Source organism: Balaenoptera musculus, chromosome 2 (assembly GCF_009873245.2).
Source record: "Balaenoptera musculus isolate JJ_BM4_2016_0621 chromosome 2, mBalMus1.pri.v3, whole genome shotgun sequence".
Taxonomy (NCBI): Eukaryota; Metazoa; Chordata; class Mammalia; order Artiodactyla; family Balaenopteridae; genus Balaenoptera; species Balaenoptera musculus.
In genome coordinates, this window is record NC_045786.1 from 71024256 (window position 1) to 71045838 (window position 21583).

At 43.7% G+C, this 21583-nt stretch overlaps 1 long non-coding RNA gene across 1 annotated transcript; it reads right to left on the reverse strand.

Moving 5' to 3' along the window:
- Window positions 1-7493: 7493 nt before the first annotated feature.
- LOC118891298 lies at window positions 7494-21044 on the reverse strand. Its single transcript, XR_005018931.1, has 4 exons — window positions 20659-21044; window positions 17903-18006; window positions 9791-10287; window positions 7494-7793 (listed from the first exon to the last, which is right to left on the reverse strand). It is a non-coding gene; the product is annotated as an uncharacterized LOC118891298 (long non-coding RNA).
- Between the last annotated feature and the right edge of the window lie 539 nt (window positions 21045-21583).

A 21583-nucleotide genomic window follows, 5' to 3' on the forward strand; every position in this document is an offset into this window, starting at 1 on the left:
AGCTGAAGAGTCCCACATAAAAAAAGCTGAGCACGGGGAAGGCTCACGGTGGAGGTGGGACGTGGGAGGAAGAAGGGGTGACCTTGTTTGGATGCCTACTCTGGTCCTGATCCTGTGTTTGGTGTTAGACATACATTACCTCTATCAATCCGTATAGCCATACTATAAAGCAGGAAGATGTCACCTCTGTTTTACAGGTTAGGAAACCATGATTGAAGGAAGTTAAGTAACTTGTTGACAATCTGTGACTGTCAAGTGGCATGGAGAAGGGATTTGAACTCAGGCCTTTCTGGTGGCAAAGTCTGTGCTCTATTCCCAAGAGCTCACCTAATAGCCCACACATAATGAGTAATTATCAGTGACCAGCGTGATCTCTACAAAGAAGAGCAAGTGGTGTCTCAGGTCAGGCCAGGCTTCCCACGGTGGAAGGAAGGAACTTAGGGAAGTTGAGGTCAGCCATACTGGTTCTCAGCAGATCCAGAAATTTGGTCTATGCCTCTAACAGTGGTCTGGCCCAGGGGAACTGAATGAAAACCACTAAAGTCTCCAGAGACTCATGCATGATCCAGGTATTAAACTGTTGACCAGATACTCATATTACCTACTGTATTAGTTTCCTACGGCTGCTGTAACAAATTTCCACAAACTTAGTGGCTTCAAACAACACAGATTTGGACCTAGAGATTATCTTACTAAATGAAGTAAGCCAGACAGAGAAAGACAAATACTGTTGTCTTATATGTGGAATCTAAAAAAAAAAGTGATACAAATGAACTTATATACAGAACAGAAAAAGACCCACAGACATAGAAAACAAACTTACAGTTACCAAAGGGGAAAGGGTGGGGGGAGGGATAAATTAGGAATTTGGGATTAACATATACACACTACTGTATATAAATAGATAACCAACAAGGACCTGCTGTATAGCACAGGCAACTATACTCAATATTTTGTAATAACCTATAAGGGAAAAGAATCTGAAGAAAAAGACATATACGTATATGTATAACTGAATCACTTTGCTGTACACCTGAAACTAACACAGCATTGTAAATTAACTATACTTCAATAAAAAGAAAATAAAAACAACAACAAAACCCCCCATAGATTTATTATCTTGCAGTTCTGGAGTTCAGAAGCCTGAAGTCAGTTTCACTGGTCTAAAATCAAGGTGAGGGTATGCGTGCATTCCTTCTGGAGGCTCTAGAGGAGAATGTTTCCTTGACTTTTCCAGCTTCTAGAGACGTCCCTCATTCTTTGCCTTTCATCTATTTTCAAAGCCAGCAGCATTGCATCTTCCCATCTCTCTCTGACCCTGTGCTCCTGCCTCCCCCTTGAGATTACATTTGGTTTATCTAGATAATCCAGCATAATCTCCCCATCTCAAAATCCTTATTAATCACATCTGCAAAGTCCCTTTTGCCACATAAGGTAACATATTGACAAGTTCCAGGGATTTAAACATGAACATCTGTGGGGGCCATTATTCAACCTACCACAGTGGGCCAGTTTTTCTCTCCACTGTAGCAGGAAAGGCTCCACGTTAAGCCTAGTCTATGATCAGGGGCTGTTTGGGGAACCTGAGACAAAGCCTCGTGGTGTGGATGGTCTCCACGGTCAGAGTCATCAGTCAGCCATGAGCCAGCTGGGCACCACTCCTCCATCCAAAAAACAGGGAGTGGGAACTTCTGGTACTCAGGCCTCCCTTCTCATAGATGCCATGCACTTTCATCAGGTAGACCACACGCTGATGGTCGGTTACTGATCTCTACTTATAGATTTCGCTGGCTCCCAACTCCCCGACTGGGCCCGTCTACAAATCATTTTTTACGGTTGCTTGATGGCACCTGTCTCACCCTGGGTCCCCATTAATTGTACCCATTAACGTGGTCTGACAGACCATGTTACCAACCAGTCTCCAGAGCCAGCGTTTAACCGAGGTATGCCCAGGGCCTCACTGCTCCCTGCCCTCTCTCCCTATGTCTCTGACTTGACCATATACTCCAGACTCCAAAATCCTCTCCGCCCTTCCTCTGTGGTTTTGACAAGCTGTTAGGATTTCTTTTCTCCCTGGGTTCTGTGCACAGATAATCTCATCCATTATGTGTTGATTTTTATGAGTAACCCTGTCTTGAAGTTTTGAGAATAATTTACTTTACCTTCAAACGTACTGACCTTTTTAAAAAACAACAACTCCAATTCATAGTTGTATGTGTTCTCCACTCAGTGTCTACCTCTCTGAAATTCATCCAAAGAATGTTCCATGAGAACCTCTTTATGTGCCAGGCACTGGGTTAAGGGTCCCGGGATACGACAGTGAGCAGTTGTGCCCCTCCTCTCACGGAGCCTAGAGACCAGTAGGGAAGATGGATCTTAATCAAATAATCACACACATGAATATGTAATTTTAAATGGAGGTAATTACTCTTAAGAAGCATGGTTAATGAAAACTTAAAGAGACCTGCCCAAGACAGGGCGGTTTCATGGGAAACTTCCCTAGGAAATGCCATTTGAACTGTGATCATTGGGTGAGTGGAGCGGAAAGGTTGGGGGAAGCCGGGAGGTTAATGCAGCTGCGGGCAGAGAGGGACGGACCGGGGAGAAGGGTCAAGATGAGGCAGAGGCAGGCAGGGGCCAAGGGAAGGGTTTTGAGTTTTAGCCTAATAAGAGCAAAAGGTTTTTAGCAAGGGGAGGGTGACACAGTCAGGCTGGGGTGCTGCCATTGTTCTGGTTAGCGCATGGAGAATGGAGATTTTGTGGGGAGCGGAGGGCAGAACTGGAGCAGAGAGAGCAGTGAGGAGGCTCTCAGGGTAACAGGGGCGAGACATGAAGGTGACTTGGCTAGCGTGGTGGCAGTGGAGGAGAGAAGGGGCTGGTTCCTTGGAGGTAAAACCCATCAGGGCATGGTGAATGTTTAACAGGGGCAGCAAAAGAGTGGAAGATTTCAGTGATGAAACCAAGCTTAGAGGCTTACATAAACTCCTATTAACTGAATTCGTGTTTACATTCAATTGCAATCAAACACTTTTAAAAAGACCGAAATGCTCGCTCTGGTGTATTTTATGACAGGCCTAACGAGAACAGCTGCATTCAGTGTGAGAGGGTTGCCCATCCTTATGAACCCCAGAAATGACCACAGTGGTGGCTTCTGGAAGAAGATGACCTACCCAAGTTCAGGTCCTTGGGAGGACAACATGGTTGACGATCTTACCATCAGAATCCCTCTAACAGGCTTCGTAGTAGGGGGAGAGGCTGTCTCTAAAACCAAACCACCAGCCAGAGTGGGCTGACCTTAGACTGAGAGACTTACAGTAAATGAGAGGATTCTGGGAATTCAACCCCAAGAATGTTGGCCTCCTTCCCCACTTGTGACTGTCTTTTGAACTTTAGGGTTTGGCAGTCATTCAAACCAAATAACTCTGGGGTGCAAAAGCAACGGAGTCCAAAACAATCTCTGGCTCATTGTTTCAGCTTAGATGTCTTTATTGGGCAGGTCTCTGAATCCTTGCCCTTTTCTCTTCTCAGTTACAACAGATTCTCTGGTCTAATGAGAATCTCCATGAACATATTTTTCTCGATATGCTTTTCTATAACAAGGCATTTGGTTGCTTCACTGGGACAGAATTTCTAAGATTTCAAACTTGAGTCTCTGGTCCTAAGTATCCTGGTGGCACCACTTGGATGTTCCTAATTAAAATCACTTGTTAAAGTGAGTGGGCTTTTTTGGAACATCCTGTCAGATTCTGCTACTCAAGGGTCAGAGACCTGGCCTCCCAGCTCAGCAGAGGGGCAGTGAGGAGAGAAGTGTGTATCCTGGGACGATCCCTGAAGGCTCCCAAGCAGGAAGCATGGCCAGTGAACTCCGAACTGGGCCATTACATTCAATTACACATTACGAAAGGGGAAGGAATGAGGAAAACAAATGAATGCTTAATAACGATTGCATCCAACGCACATCTAACTCCGAAATCTCATAGTTGAGATCTATGTACACCTGAGCCCTGACCGTCATCAAACCCCTACTTCATTATTAACATCTGTGATTCTCAACCTGCCCTTTACATCATGGAGGTAGAGGTGTGGGAGATGAGGGTTTCAACAAACAAATGTCTTTGGTAATGATCTCAATCATTGCCGCATGATAGGTGAGTCACCCAGCTCACTCCATTTGTACCTTACCTGATCCTGTAAGGCAAGCTATGGCCACTTCAGTTCTGTTCTGTCATCTGTTCTACCTGTCCAGCACATTCTTCCCCCCAACAAGGCACTCACCTGTGTTTCCTGTTGGAACCCAGTCCCTATTCCCTGTCAATGACCTGCTTGGTCAGTGCCTACACCTCCCACTGGGGATTGTGGGCAGCTACTTAGATCCTCATAGGCAATCTATGAAGTAGGAACTAATGTGTTCCCCATTTTACACTTGGAGAAATTAATGCCCAGAAAGGTTAAGTGCTCCGTATAAGACCACCCAGCTCTGGATTTTACTGCTTTTGATTCCATCATCCAAAGAGTCCATTATTCTAATTTCAGCTGTTAAAAGAGCAAAAATTATTACCCACTTACTTGGATGGTGAGGATTAAAGAGATACAGATGCAAATTTAGTGAGACTAGTATAAATAAGACGAGTCATTGGGAGCCACTGAATAAATTGTGGGTATATTACCCCCAAGTGTTTTGTATTAATTCTGGCTGCTATGACAACATACTGTAGTGACTTAAACAATAGAAATTTATTTACTCACAGTTTTGGAAGTTGGAAGTCTGAGATCACGGTGCCAGCAAGGTCGGGTTCAGGTGAGACCCTCTTCTTGGCTAGATCACACGGTGGACCTCATGTTTCTCTTATAACTATACCAATCCTATAGTATCAGGGCCCCACCCTATGACCTCAGGTAACCTTAATTAACTCCTAATGGGTTCTATCTCCAAATACAGTCACATTAGGGATTAGAGCTTCACTTTAGAAATTTGGGGGGGACACAAGTCAGTCTATAACATGTTTCTAGAGAAATCACTAAATCTTGAAAAGAACACAAGTGTCATCTTTTTATTTGCACATTCCTTCCCAATAAATCATTTCTCTGCTCAGTCTCCTTTCCTGAGGTAGGGAGGAGGGAGGGGCACCTTTTACCCTCAGGCTCCAGGAAAGCTTATGCAAACAGACTTTAATTGTTCCTTTCAAAGGTTTTTCCTGCCCTTGGGTTGGTTATTCACACAAATGTCTCAGGAATTCACAGAGAAAGCTCCCCCAATTCTAAGAATCTGGCTTCTACCTTGGATTCAACTGCTCTGTTGAATCCGGCCAATTTTCCATCTTAAGGAAAGGGAAACACTAACGGGGGAGCTTTTCTTATCCCCAGAGCCATTTTACACTGGAAGTAAAGAGGATGCTGGAAAACAATCCCAAGTGCAGGCCTGAAGGCTCATCCCAGTGACCGCAATGGCCTCCAGAAGCATACTCCACTGTGTGAGTTCAAAGGGTTAGCTTCTCTCAGGAGAGATCAGAACTTCCCAGCTTTGGCCTAAGAGGCTTTTCTTATCAAGTTGTTAGAAGTTGTTAGAATCTGGGCTCACTGAGAAAAAAATCTTAAGAGGCCCTTAATCTAATACTTTCTAGAAGCTTAAAGTGCAGCTATGTCAGCAGGGCCCTCCTGTGAAAGGAAAGTTAGAACATTTTAGATCGTCAGGGACTTGAGTCACAGTTAGGTCAATCACAGTTAGGAATTTTCTAGAACGAGCTGGGCAGTTTCTCAGAGATCTGCACCATCAGGATGGGGTGAAGGGTGAGAACCTGTAGCAAGGAAGCCCCGTGGTCCGTCCACTTCAGGGCATCCACTTTGGCTTCAGTTGGCAGAGCAGAGGGTAAATTTCATCTCTGTTGCTCACCACTCTGTTACCAAGCTACCCTGTTTGACCCTCATTTTTCTCAGCACAACCCTGAGTGGGAGTGCTTCCTGAAATTTTTTTGAGGGGCCTCCTTAATTTTGGACCCTAGGTGCCTCACTCCCCTCACCCTCGTTCTGCTCTGGATACTAATATCTGAATCACAGGGATTTGTGAAGATGAAATTACATGTGTGCAAAGTGCCTGGCACAGGTGTGCATTCAGTAAATGTTATGTTTTCTTTCTTGTCCTCCTTCTTAAAATATCATTTTAGGAGGGACCATCCCCTTACCTATCACTTTACATCTGAATAATGATAACCAACATTTATTTAGCTCTTAGGTGCTGAGCATTGCGTTAACAATAATGATCATCTATTGTGTTTTTTCTATATGTCAGGTGCTTTACGTGCATTATTCTCAATAATACACTCAATAAGCTTATGAGGTAGAGGTTATTATCACCTCCAGTTTACAGATGAGGAATCTGAAGTGAGAGATTAAATAATTTGTTTAAGGTCTATCGCTAGTGAAGGATAGAACTTTGGCTCCGGGACCAGGCCCAAGAACAAAATTAGACACTAAGACTGTTCTTGAAAGGGGAGAGAGAAGAATGAAAGAGTGAAATGCTTTCTTAACCTTCTTTGGCAAAAACAGTTGCACCTTTACCTCCCAAGTGAATCCCTGTATTATGCTGTGGGATAGGTAGACATACTCTTATTTTACAGAGGAGCTCAGAGGGGTGAAATTTCTAGTGTAGGGGCACCTAAAATTTCTCAGCAGGTGGCTACGTGTCCATGTGTGTTTTCCACTGATGACAATGGTATTTTCAGGTCTGTGAGTTCATGAATATTGTACCAGTCTCAACCACAGTCAAGTGCTGATTTTCTGCTCATACTTATCTTTCTTGGGTCAGGAATTCCTCATGGTGGCACAGATTCAGGTATGTATTATTCTGGATTTGTGGCTCTGTATGTATTTAATATGTTTTGTTTTTACAGCTGTGTAACAGTTATAAGCATAAGCAGTTTATACATAATTCCATGTTAGTGTATATTTAAGTAGCATTCAAATAAAATTAATTTTAGTAAGTCTAGAGGGCTACAAGATATTTCCCTTTAAATGTTCAAAACCACAAACCCCAAATAATTAAGAATGACATTATTTAAAGATGTTTTGCTAAACAAGTGATTTGCCACTAGTAACGTGATAATGATGCTGATGGTGAAACTTGAGGTTGCCAAAGGATAATTTTGAAAGAAGTTAAAATTGTGACTCATGCAAATATAAAATGAATGTGTGTCAAAGATTTTACTGAATTCATCAATTAATGAGGGAAACAGGAAGATATAAAGACCAGTGTAGAAAGTGTTTGAGAAATTACGTACTTCTCAGTAATTTAGTAAAGGAATATTAGGATACAATTGCTGGGTTACATTCAAAACTGGTTAATGTCCTATAAGGCAATAGATTAAAACCTTTGGAGTTACCTTTTCTACTGAGCAAAAATAATTTCTACTAGGCAAAAATCTATAAGCTAACAAATAATTTCTCTAAGTCTGGGAACTTTAATAAACAATGACTCCAATTAAGTACTTACCCTAGTTCAGTGGTTCTAAATTTGGTCCATGAGACCCCTCAGTAATCCTGGAGAAGCTTTCAGGGGTTCTGCGTTCAAAAATATTTTCTTCTTCTTCTCTTCTTCTTTCTCCTCCTCCTCCTTCTTCTTCTTCTTCTTCATCATCATCATCATCATCATAATACTAAGACATTATCTTTTTCACTGGGTTAACACTTGTATTGATGGTGCAAAAGAAATGGTGGGTAGAACTGCTGTCACTTTCACACAAATCAAGGCAGTGGCACCAAATAGAATTAGTAGCCCCTGTATTCTTCATCACCATGCACTCATGGGGAAAAAAAAAAAAAACTTGTTTCACTTAAGAATGTCCTTGATGAAGCTGTAAAAATTACTTCCATTAAATCTTGACCGTTGAGTATAAATCTTTTTAATATTCGGTGTGATAAAATGGAAAATATACATGAGACATTCAAAATGCATCATGAATTCCTGAATTTTAATGTAACCAAATTTTGAAAAGTTCATCAATGTGGTTCTAGATTCTACCTTGCAATTGATGTTTAAGAAACTACCATTTGTCAAATTTTAGTGCAATATCCAAGAAGAACACCCATAGTTATCTGAAACGTCTATTAAAATACTCTTCCTTTTTTCCAACAACGTGTATGTGTGAGGTCACATTTTCTTCAAATGTGTCAATGTCCGGGAGGGGGAAATTTCCGCCCCTGCCCCTCTTGATTTTTGTGGCTGGACTAATAATAAAGTCGACACAAATTAAGAGGAACTTCCCTGGTGGTGCAGTGATTAAGAATCCACCTGCCAATGCAGCGGACATGGGTTCGCGCCCTGGTCCGGGAAGATCCCACATACCGCAGAGCAACTAAGCCCGTGTGCCACAACTACTGAGCCTGCGCTCTAGAGCCCGCCAGACACAACTACTGAGCCCAAGTGCCACAACTACTGAAGCCCGCGCGCCTAGAGCCCGTGCTCCGCAACAAGAGAAGCCACCGCAATGAGAAGCCCGCACACCGCAATGAAGAGTAGCCCCTGCTCGCCGCAACTAGAGAAAGCCCGTGCGCAGCAATGAAGACCCAACGTGGCCATAAATAAATAAATAAATTTATTTTTTAAAAAAAGATTAAGAGGAGAAAAAGAAACAAATTTTAATTCATGCGCACAGAGGTCTCATAAAATGGGAACAAAGAGGTGGTCAAAGCAGGCAGCTTTTATACTTTTTAGACAAAGAGACAATATATTTGTGAGGAATTGACAGGACAAAGAAACTTAGCTTTTGGGTGCTCAATTAGTAAAGAATCTCAACAGAATTTGGGCTTGGGGTAGTAAATTAAAGAAACAACAAGGTTTGTTTATACAGGCTTCTCAGCCCCAATTCCCTGTCTGGTGATAAGGGTGTCCTTCTACCTCCAGATGAAGGGAATACACCTTTCACAGGAGAGATTTATTTCCTGCTTTCAGGGAAGCAGAAAAGAGTGTCCCTCTTGCACTGGCCATTTCCTAATTCAAAATAATCAATATGCCATTGTGGCATAATTTGGGGCGGCCCGCCCTGATCCCAACATAAACCAAAACAATATATCAAAATGGGTTGAATACATAAGCAGACACAAGAATTTAGTTTTTATTTAGCCAGACATCAAATGGATTTGCAAAAGTGTAAAATAATGCTACTCTTCTCACTAAAGTTTTGTTTTGCAAAATATATTTTCATTAAAAATGTTAGCTATGTTAATATATAATGGGTTTATTATTGTCATTTAAAAATGAATTAGTAAATAAATGTCTCAGTTTTAGTTTCTAATACATAAATATTGATAGATACAACCCACACAAACAAAAGCTCCTTGGGATTCTCGATAATTTTAAAGATGTAAATAGATCCTGAAACCAAAAAGATCATCTTTGGGCGGGCTGTCATCCCTGTATGACACCTTTGTTGTATATCTTTTCTTGACAGGGTTCTTCTGTATTTGGCATGCCTATACCCCAGGGGCTGGGTGATAACTCTGTGTACCCACCAGTTTTCTGGCTGAATGACTGGGTGGGTGATCGTCATACAGTGTTTTGTGATGTCCTTTGGTCTCTACTTGTTTACATATTAAATCTATATCTATTCTTTTTTCCTCTAGTTCTGACAATTCAAATAGCATTACTTGGTCCCAATCCTATCTAGACACAGTGCCCATGTAGAAGCTGAAACTGTGTTATGGTACTCAGTGGCTATACAGATGACCCAGAATCTGCAAACATTAATCTTATTTCAAATAGGCATCAAGTGAAAAGATAAAATGTGGAAGTACTTACAGAGCACTCACGGATGCCTGAGGGTGAGTCTGCAGGTCCCAGGTGGAGAAGCCCGACAGCGGCCCAGAGTCACTGGAAATCCTGCTGTTCTTACCACCTATTGTGTGGTTACTGAGGAGCTTCTTAAGAGCGGTACCTAAATACCGTCTTAAGAGTTATTCTTCTTATTTCTGTGTTTCAGGGGCTCAGTCTGAAATGTCTTCTTCTCAGCTTCCTTCATCACTGAAAAACCAAAGACCTAAGTCCAGGTCCACCATTAGTTCTTCCTCTCAAAGTCTCCATCAGGCCCTTCGTAAGCCTTGTCTCCCTCTCACAGACGTCTCCTTGCTCTGCGTGCAGAGGTCCTGAGTCTTCTGCCTTCAGCTGTCCCACACTCTGCCTTAACCACCTTGCCATTAGGTTCTCCAACAGGGCGCTGTGTGCTTCTCCCAGGTTCTGGAAACACTCGTGTCTCACAAGACAAATCCAGGCAGCAGATAGTATCTTCATTTAGTACTCTGTCCAAAAACCAAGAAGGTGAGAGAGCGAGTTGGTACCCAACCTCCCTTTTACAGGATGAGAACAGCCAGACCTGCCCCTGGAACCCACATCACAGCCAGGCCTGTAATGTGCAGTAGAGTGGATAGTCCTGAAATCGTTTACAGGTGCTTACCGGAACTCAGCCATCGAGAGTTTCAGGTTTTGTTTTGTTTTGTTTTTTCTTTATTATTTTTATTTATTTTTGGCTATGTTGTGTCTTCGTTCCTGTGTGAGGGCTTTCTCTAGTTGCGGCGAGCGGGGGCCACTCTTCATCGCGGTGCGCGGGCCTCTCACTATCGCGGCCTCTCTTGTTGCGGAGCACAGGCTCCAGACGCGCAGGCGCAGTAGTTGTGGCTCACGGGCCCAGTCGCTCCGCGGCATGTGGGATCTTCCCAGACCAGGGCTCGAACCCGTGGCCCCTGCATTGGCAGGCAGACTCTCAACCACTGCGCCACCAGGGAAGCCCGAGAGTTTCAGTTTTGCTGAACTTTTAAGCCAGCAATACAAATTGCAAATATTCTAGAAGGACTATTAGACTGGCAACATGAAAGTTAATTGGGATCCAGCTGCTAGCGTCTAGAACTAGTCAGAAGGAAGGTTCAGGCAAACAGAATCTGCTGTGATGCTTTTAGCTGCTGAGAGGGAGCCAGGCCTCTTAGCTTTGCTCTTTGGGTCAGTTCCCAAGGGAACTTGAGTGGAAAAAGCTCCCTCTAGCTTTCTCAGTTTTATGTTGCCCATTTGCTAGACGCCTTGCCTGAAAGAAGTGATGTGAAACTTGTGAACCAGAATCTTGGAAATGACTCTGGCAGTCTCAGATGGGAGAGACACTTTCAATTATGAAAGCTTTTTCTCCTAAAAAAAAAAAAAAAAAAAAAATCAGATATCCTTTTCAGTATTTCACATTCTGGTTCAGATACTCAATAAAATGCACAAAAAATGACTTGAGACTTAATTTTGATAATTTCAAAATCAGTAGCAAAATATAAAGGGAAATGCTTTACTATGTAAAAAATTTTTTAATTGTTAAAAATGTTAATGTAAGCAGAGGTTGATTTTAGACATTTGGGGATGCTTAATTGTTCCCCATCCTGGCTTGTCCTTTACATAGCTAACTTTTTTTCTGGTAAGAAGGTAGACTGGGGGCTTCCCTGGTGGTGCAGTGGTTAAGAATCCGCCTGCCAATGCAGGGGACACGGGTTCGAGCCCTGGTCCGGGAAGATCCCACATGCCGCGGAGCAACTAAGCCCGTGTGCCACAACTACAGAGCCTCCGCTCTAGAGCCCATGAGCCACAACTACTGAAGCCCGTGAGCCTAGAGCCCATGCTCAGCAATGAGAAGCCCGCGCACCGCAACGAAGAGTAGCCCCCGCTCGCCACAACTAGAGAAAGTCCGTGCGCAGCAACGAAGACCCAACGCAGCCAAAAATAAATAAATACATAAATTTTAAAAACTTTGTAAAAAGAAAAAAAAAAGAAGGTAGACTGTGGGACTTTCCTGGTGGTCCAGTGGTTAAGAATCCGCCCCACAATGCAGGGATGTGGGTTCAATCACTTGTGGGGGAACTAAGATCCCATATGCCACGGGGCAACTAAGCCCACGTGCTCTAGATCCTGCATGTCACAACTAGAGAGCCCGTGCGCCGCAACTACTGAGCCCACACAACACAACTAGAGAGAAGCCTGCGGGCCGCAATGAAAGATCCTGCATGCTGCAATGAAGATCCCGTGTGCTGCAACTAAGACCCAATGCAGCCAAATAAATAAATAAATATATATATATATAAAAAAAGAAGGTAGATTGTAGAGGGAAAAAATCTTATTTAATCTTAAAAGTAATTGTATGAAGCAGATATTATGGTTGTCTTTGTTTTACAGATGAAGACACAGATTCAAAGAAGCAAGGTCTTGCCCCCAGGTTGCATGGCTCAGAAGCATCTCTGCACTCTCTTATTGGAGCCCTTCTACTTCTGCTAAGGGCTTACCTTTCCTGCATTTGAAATTGAGCAAAGGTTGAAATTCTCTTACCCAGGCCACAGAAGGGGTCTGGGGAAGACAGTGGTGAAGATCTTGATGTTGGGGAGAAGCCCTTGGTTGGAAAATGTGTGAACAGCAGGTGGCAGCAGTGTCCTTGGAGTTTGTGGTTGTCCCCTACAGTCCTTGGAAAGCAAGGTCAACAGGCACCAATTAAGGTGCTGATCCTAATGCCTGACCTCTGATCTCTGACCTGCCTCCCACCCCTCATCTACCTCCTGCTGAGCCAGGTGGACTGTCTGATGTCTAGCAGGGTGCTTCCCTTTCTCTCCCTGAGTAACTCAAAGGGGAGATCAGGAAAGATGACCCAGAAGTCATTTACAATGGAAACGCTCCCACTGAGATCATCAATATCATGTACAGTTGTGTGAGCTTGGCATGTTACCCTCTCTGTTCCTTGATATGCTTTTCTGTAAAATGAGGATTATAATGGCCACCTGCCTTGAAGGCTCATTGAGCTGATGGAAGGAACATAATTTACACAGAGCCTTAGGACAGCACAGTGAATACAACACATGCTCCTCATTCATATTATTCTTTATAGAGGGCTGTATCATTGCAGTGGGCTTTCATACATCAACATCTCACTCCATCCTTCCTCCATATTTTGAGATGCAGATATCACACATTTAACAGAGAAGGACTCTTAGGCTGAGCCAGAGGAAGTAATATTAGCATGAGATGAGGAAGCCAGGTTCCTCGGGGGTGTGGGACCACATGCAAGTTACTTAATGCTTTGGAGCCTCAGTTTCTTTTTCTGTAAAATGGTGATAATATTACCTATCTTGGGTGTTGGTTGTGAGGACTAAATAAAACAACATATACGAAGCCCTCTGGTATAGTTCCTCTTATGTAGTTACACTTAAAATCATGAAAAGGATGTCTTAAAACATACAGAAAAGTGTTGCAATAAAATTCACATTTTAAGGCAAGACAAGAAAAATTTAAACATAAAACTTTTTCTCTGCCCTTTGGCTTCCTCTCTCCCCTCTAGTGTGCATTGTGCACCTGCATTATGTGTTAACCAGACTTCCCCAACAGCGGAAATACCTGCTCAACCATAAAGATCAATTTTTCTCCTTCTGGTGCCAGCTATGTAACTCCTTATAAGATAACATTCCTTTCTCAATCCTGTAAGGGGTCACAATCACCCACCACTCACCTTGTGTGTGCAGACATCTTTGGTGAACTTTATGTACCACGTCAGTATATCATCCCTTAATGCAGAACAGACTGGTTAGACTACCTGGGGAGATACTGGGCCACAGCTAATGGAAGTTCTCAGCTTAAATACTTACTTATGATCTTATTAATGTTACCAGCTATATTACTTGTATTTTGTCTATTTTACAAGATTATTTCTTGCATTATCAAATATGTGACTGAGCCTCAGATAAAATTAATGATGATTAGGTGACTTGAAATGATTGGCCAAATATATAGTTCTATATGATCAAGGATTGTAATGGTGTATCTCTATATGGGAAGAAGCAACAAGAGGGGACCATTTCCTGGACCATAACAGACTTTGGGCTACTGTTCACAGGGCCTGGTCCAGTAATAGCACATTGAGTGGCCTATCAATGAAATCCTCACCTAACCTGGGAATGAGCATTTCTAGCACCGTGGGACAAATTGGTCACCAAATGCCTCCCAAACCTTGGTTGAAATTAAGACCAAAAGGGAAGTGATTGTAAAATAAAGAATGTTGCCCACCATCTAGTTCTACAAGAATCAAGTCATTAGCTACTGCAGTTGCTGACGTACAGTACACCCGAGAAAGGAGTTCAGAGTGAAGATCTGGAATGAGGCACTCTGTACTCTGGGAAATCTGGCAGAACAGGCCTTTAGATAGTTAGATATTTTAAGGAAAAATTTTTTATGACCTGGATTCTTGCATCTTCCCATACTTAGAAAAGTACTACAATCATCAACTAAGCTGTCTGTTTCTTGTGACTAGCAGCAACCTTCTACTGAGATGTGTGCTTGATTGCACATACCCTCTTCCCCAAAATCACATTACTGACCTCTCCCCTTACCTCTTCAGAGCAGTTTCTCAGAGTAGCTGGCTGTCTCCTGGGCTATAGTCCTCAGCTTGGCTCGAATAAAATTTTCCCTTTCTTTCTTAGATTGACCATTGATTAATTCTTTTTATTGACAAAAGTTATAAGGAAGGCAAGTAAAGTTACTCACGATCCCACCACCCAGAAATAACCCCGTTATTATCATGATGTGTTTTTTCTTCCCCCAGTGTTTGTATATAAAATGGCTGAGATCACATCACATATGTACAAGTAAGCTGTCCCTAAGTAAGTGGCAGAGCTGGGCTGACACCCCGGGCAGGCTGGGTCCAGGTCCAGGCCTTCCTACGTAGCCATTTCCCTGCACTGCCCCTATAAAGTTCAAGCTTATATCATTTCAAGAAACTGACAAAAAAATATTTAAATGTTTCAAGTTTGAAAATAAAGCACGTAAAGAAACCAGAGGTAGACAAAATAATCCTATCGTATAGTTAAAGGCTGGAATTTTGCCTGGAAAAGTAGTATTTCATGTGGAAAAAATGTTAATTTCTACTATGTCTGTGTAGCCAATATTTTAATTGTTAAAACATTACTATTCAACTAGAGAAAGCCCTCGCACAGAAACGAAGACCCAACACAGCCAAAAAAAAAAAAAAAAAAACCCAAAGGAAAGGGAACTCTCCTTTAAAAAAAAAACAAAACATTACTGTTCAAGCTCATGAAATGAGTAAATTTGGTAAAACTAGTAAACTAGTCAGTTAACAAAGTGATTAAATTGACAAATGGAGTGAGTTGATTATGTTGCAGATGGGGTTTTAGGGGGGTGCTGACTTTTGGCAAATTGGCTTGCATTTATTGGAGATGGAGTATTGCTTAATATATATACTTGTTGAGTGAATAAATACATGAATAAATGAATGAATGAATTTTGCCATAAAAGAAATAATCTTCCCCTCTAAAATTCAACGGCTGTACGTGACGTCTGCATTTTAAGAGCCTTGAGGGTTGCCTGAGACAGAAATTCTGGTTCTGGGATCGCATGTACTCACTGCGTGCATACTCCTACTCCAAATACTCACTCATGGCCTAACGGGCGGCTTAGTGGGAGCCGGCGCTTCCTGTGGGCTCGGAGCTCAAGCCCACACACTGTGAGGTTGGAGTCAGAAGAATGAGGTTCCGATCTCGATCAGCTCATCCATTACTAGCCCCAGATCACTGGCCAGTCAGTTCACTCCCAAACTGTTTCCTCACCTGTAAAATGGGCATAATTCTGACACCTGCCCCACCTTGTTCCCGGCATCACAGGGCGCAGGGAAGTACTAGATGAATGTTAGTTCATGGCTGTGAAAACGATTAGACTTCAGGGTCTGAAGTGACCCTGGTGTGATGGAGGTAGCCCTGGGAAGGGGCGGGGTCTCCTTGGGGAAGGAGGGCCACTGCTCCCCTTTGCTCTTTGGCTGCTCCTTTCTGATCACTGACACCCATGATAGAGAGACACACAGACCCATTAAGCTGCCTTCCCCAGGTCACCTGCCATTAGGAGCAAACACCAGGGGCCTTACAGCCAGCGCCTCCTCACTGCTACTTCAGGGCTGAGGTCCTCTGCCCAGAACCACTGGTGGTGGGGTGATGGGGGGCCTGGGTTCTCCCATCGTTACCCCTGGGGCTCCTCAGGCTGGCCTCCCCCCTCTCTACCACTCACAGCTCTGCACCCAGCCTGCGAGGCTTCCAGTGGGGTATCTACTGGTCCCACCTTTGTGGCGTCACTGAAAGAAACATGCAGGCAAAGAAACCTGGCTGCGGAGGGCTGGGGCAGGGAGAGAACACAGCTGGGTGTGATGAGAAAGGGCAATGGCACAACAGGAGCCCGGGAAAAAGACCAAGACAAAAAATGAGGGGGGAGAGAGAAGTCTGGAGAGCACTTTTAATTTCTCCTCCCTTTTCTCAAGTGTCAGAGTAAAATCATTAAGGGGGGAAAAAAGGGGAAGATGGCAATCAGTGTCGGCTTTTAGTGCTTGAGTGGGTGACAGTACATTCCAGCTGCCACCAGGGCACCTACCACCGCTAAGCGATGCTACACGTCAGCCAGTGCAGGCCAGAGGCCCCCCAGTGGCTCCTTGCCTCATACCCAGGTCTCCTGACATGTGTAGGCTCCCTGCCACCAGCCAAGTAGTAATTTATCACCTGCTCATTCTGGGTCACTTTCTCCTCCATGAGTTACTTTAGCCCTAGTGGAGACTTAATATAACAGTTCACTACACTTGTAAGGTGCTTCTTCCTTCCAGAGAGCTTTACGCTCCCTATATCTAAAAGCTCATCTATCTGGATAAAGAAGAGGTGATACACACACACACACACACACACACACACACACACACAGAGGAATACTACTCAGCCATAAAAAAGAATGAAATGTTGCCATGTGCAGCAACATAGATGGACTTGGAGGGCATTATGCTCAGTGTCAGACAAAGAAAGACAAATACTGTATGATATCACTTATATGTGGAATCTAAAAAATACAATAAACGAATGAATATGACAGAAAAGAAGCAGATTCACAGATACAGATAACAAGCTACTGGTTACCAGTGTGGAGGAGGGGCATTAAAGGGATCGGGGAGTGAGAGGTACAAACTACTGGGTGTTAAGACAGGCTACAAGGATGTATTGTACAACATGGGGAATATGGCCAATATTTTGTAAATGGAGGGTAACCTTTCAAAATTGTATAAAAAATAAAAAATTTTAAAAATGATTAAAAAATGCATAACACATTGTATATAAAAGATAAAAAATACAAATACAAATAAAAGCTTATACATCTGACTAGCCCTTCAGGGTTGAAAGGACTTGTGTACAGATGGACTCTGAATTGGAAGGCTCTGAGTTCACCTGATGCAGTTATTATCTGACATCAGCTGAGGCTCCCATCTCACTCCTCATAGATCTGGTTCAACTTGGCCTACACCCCAATTCCAGGGCCTATGACCAGGGCTGGTTTCAGACCATAACAAGCCCCAGGGCCTTTTAATTATGGAGTCCACATTCCACATCATATCAAACACATTAGCATATACCCACATTTCACATGAAATATAACATTTTTTGCTGTGGAAGAAATCAAAAGGGTTTTCTTAATTTTGCTTTTGAAATTATTTAGCTACCAGTTATTCACTGACTATATGACTGACTATGATTTGTGGGCTGTCATCACACACACACACAGGAAATTTTACAGAGTGAGAGAATCAAACCGTAGCTTTCTTTGCAAATGTAAATAATTTATAAACACTAAATTGAAAAATGAATGAAGGTGACATAATTTTATGTCTTATGGATGCTTCATTAAAATGTATTACTTTCAATTTTATACTTTTTGTGTTTTAGATCCATTAATTTTTTTTCTCATCTCACATGTTTTCACAGGCTTTTGAAAAAGCTGGTCTGCAAGAGGCCCTGTGCCAGCGGGGCCTGCTGGCCAGACGGCCCTGATTGCTGTTGCTAAAAGCCCTTCCCAAGACTCTGACCCGTCCCTCACCTCACTTCTGGCATCTTCTGATTCTTTGCTCTTGCGTATCTGCTCATGTTTCGGTTTCAGCTGGTATCGAAACTGGTCACAGAGCTCAGCTCCTTCGTTGTTTCCTACAAAATATCCAACCACACTGAACATTTCATGAAGTGGGAGATGTGACAAATTCTGAGGGCCGTGGAGAGAGGTCACTCAAGTCCCTCGCAGCTTCCTGCCATCTGGTCGGCGCTACCCTTTCCGCCCCGTGCCCACTCTCTCTCACCCCACATCCTCCAAGCTGCCTGTGCCAGCAGTGTGGCCACCCTGCCCAGGGCTGCTCTCCAGGGAGCCTAGGTCACACTGTCCCCTTCCCTTGTCTGCCTGCTTCTCTCTCAAACAGCAGACTTGCCAGGAATGCCTGCACTCTCCAGGTCCCTTGAATTTTCTGTGTCCTTTCACAAGCATTATCTGGTGCATCCAGACCCTGAGAGCACCTGGGCAGGAGCCCCTGCTGGCCACTTCCGGGATGGGGACCCCCCCCCCCATCTCTCAGGTCAAGGCTTCTGCTTGCCTTTTTCACCATTAGAAAGTAATTAGATCAATCTGAGCTCTGGCTTCATTGAAACTTTACTCCCGCTCATGGTCCTGCCTCTGGGTCCTCTGACCTTCAACACACCCCTGAAACAACATATCCCTGTCTCCACAGGACAACTGAGGAGTCAGGTGGCAAAGTCCCAACTGAGACCAAGGCCTCTCGACTCCCAGTCCTGGACTTTCTCAGGGTCTCTTTCCCTTCGACTGCCTTTTATTACTCGGCTTTCTTCCGGGAAGAAATGCAGTGTACCGTCAATTTCCTTCAGCAAATACAGACTCTTTGCTTGTTTGAGCAAACAGGGCCACGGAGGTGGGATGGAGCAGAGGGTGAAGGGGTGGGCAGCAGGGCCGGCTTCTCTGTTAAATCATGAGAGGTGCAGTGCCCAGGGCACATGACACTTCAGGAGGCCCATGAATGTGTTTTAATTTCTTTTAAAATCAGCAGAAAAAAAAGAATTTTTAGGTTGAAGAAAATGTTTTAATATATAATATTAATATATTTGTCTTCATACCAATGCAGACATAAAATAAAATTTAAACATTTTTTATGGAGGAAGGAGTCCATAAAAGTCAGAGTACCCAGGGTCCACAGCAGTTATAATGTGGTACTGGTGGGCAGGGGTCTCCTCACTGAACTTTACAAGTGAAGTCCCTTTAAAGGGGATGGTTGTGTTACTCGGGGGATGGAAAATTGGCACCTCCTGAGCTATGAGTGACTGTCACTTCCACTAGGTGAACCAGATGAACTAATTAAAAAGGCTGATTCTGTCATCTGGGTCAACATGGATTGGGTCCAACTGCCCAATCCTCTTGTAAAGCCATGGCCCACACTGTGGGGGAAGGCGGCTCAGCTTTCTCTGCCTGGGGGACATCTGTCTTCTCCCTTGGAGCCTTGCCTGGCCCGTCCTCAAACCAGCCACTCCCACTGGGCCCCTCCTCTCCTCCCTGAAGCTCATTAGCATTCTCAGCAGAAAAGTAGCAGAAAATGGTAAAAAAAAAAGAACTTGAACTTTGCACGTGCCAGTCCTGTGTTCCAATCCCAGCTCTACCACTTCCCAGCTCTGTGTGCTTTCTGAGCCTCAATTTTGTTTTCATTTAAAAAGGGGATAATATTACCTGTTCATATAGTTATTGCAAGCGCTGAATAAGAGAACCTGTGCAAAGTCCAAGGAACCAGTGGGAGCTTATGGTTGGCAGTCTGAGAGCAGAGTCTAGGGCACGTGTCTTGAAGCTGTATTTTTATACTTTCTGTAATATAAAGAAATACTGATAGCTGCATCAAAGATGGTGCTTCCTCTGTCTGGCATATAGTAGTTCCTCTCACTCCTTTTTAATGACTTAGTCCCATCCATTAATAATCTGCCTTCATGGTTCTACCTGCCACCCACCTCCAAGCTAGGATGGTGGTATGTCCCAACTCCATGGGCACAGAAACTCCTGCACTCGGGACCCTACGGAACCTTGCCCTGCATCTCTTCATCTGGCTATTCATTCAAATCTTTTTTATTTTATTTTTTTGCCGTGCTACGCCATGCGGCTTGTGGGATCTTAGTTCCCCCACCAGGGATCGAACCCAGGACCCCCGGTTGGGAAAGCTCCGAGTCCTAACCACTGGACCACCAGGGAATTCCCTCATATCATTATTATATCCTTTATAGTAAACTGGTAAACATAAGTAAATATTTTCCTGAGTTCTGTGAGCCATCCTAGCAAATTTTTTAACCCAAGGAGGGGGTCAAGGAACTTCGATTTATAGCCAGTGGATAGTCAGAAGTAGGGGTGACAGCCTGGGACTTGGGCTTGGCACCTGGAGTGGGAACAGTCTTGTGGGACGGAGCCCTTAACCTGTGGGATCTAATGCTAACTCTAAGTACATAGTGCAGAACTGAACTGAATGGTAGGACACCCAGCTGGTGTCAGAGAATTGCTTGATGTGTGGAAAACCCGTACATCTGGTGACAGAAGTGTTGTGTGGTATTACTGGGATTTTATGACTCTTGGCAAAGGCAAAGTCTCTTCACCTCAGGAAAAGATTGGGGATTCTTGGTTTAAAGGTATTTCTTGACATATACCACATTACACTACGAAAACGGGAGATGGAAAAATTCACCGGGGGAGGCAGAGTGAAAGCCTGTAGCCTTCCATTAACTCTCCTCCATCCTGAAGGTGGACTTGACTTTGAAATTGCTCACCTGCAATCCGGAGGCTGGCTAGAAGGCTCCCATCCTGCCAGTGGCCTGTGAATTCTCATGCGGCAGTAAGGTGAGAAGGGAAAATGGAGCTCCAAGACTCACACTGCTGAGAGCAACAGAATATCTCCGGCAAATCCAGGAACACCCAGAATTCCAGAGAGCCAGGGGAAATCACAACTTTCAGGCTGGGATCAGACTTCATCAGCTTTCCCGACTGGGAGGTGATGTCACACTTGAAAATCTCTGTGCTGCCAACTCAGCCTAAGTTCACATTCCTTCAAGCCGACCAGCTGCAAAACCAAAAGTTTGCGGAGAGAGTCCATGTGGGGATACGGGGGCCAGAAGGACAACCTCACACTTACTGCTAACCGTGAGGGTGGTGTGGGGGACAAGGGGAGAAATACCAATTCTGGAATTCCTATCCTTGCCTGTTGCTGCCTACCCCTACTCCTTGCAGTATGGAAACCATTTAGCTGCAGACAGATGATTTCCCAGGCATATTGTTGGGAGTACCTGGAATAAATCACTTCCTCCTCCAGCCCTGAGATAACTGTCCCTCTCTTGTAGGAGCATAATTCAAGCAGTCTGCCTCCAGGGAGCCGAGACTGAGATTAAGCATGGAGTGCACCAGCGCCGACGGCCTGAGCCCCAACAATTATGAGCAGTGAAAAGACAAGATAAAGAGGAGGTGCCTCTGCGGTAACACAGTGCCTGCTTCAAACAAACCTGACTCCAGAACTCAGAGAGAGAATATTAACATCTCTCTACACCTAAATAATTATTTTAAGTAGAAATATAAAAAATATTTAAACCATGATTTCATTCATAAGATTTCTACTTACACATAACTTTCTGGGAATCCAGGTAGCTTCTAAAATGAGTGTCGCTTCCTCACTAAAATTAGGTTATATGTAGTGATTTTGTA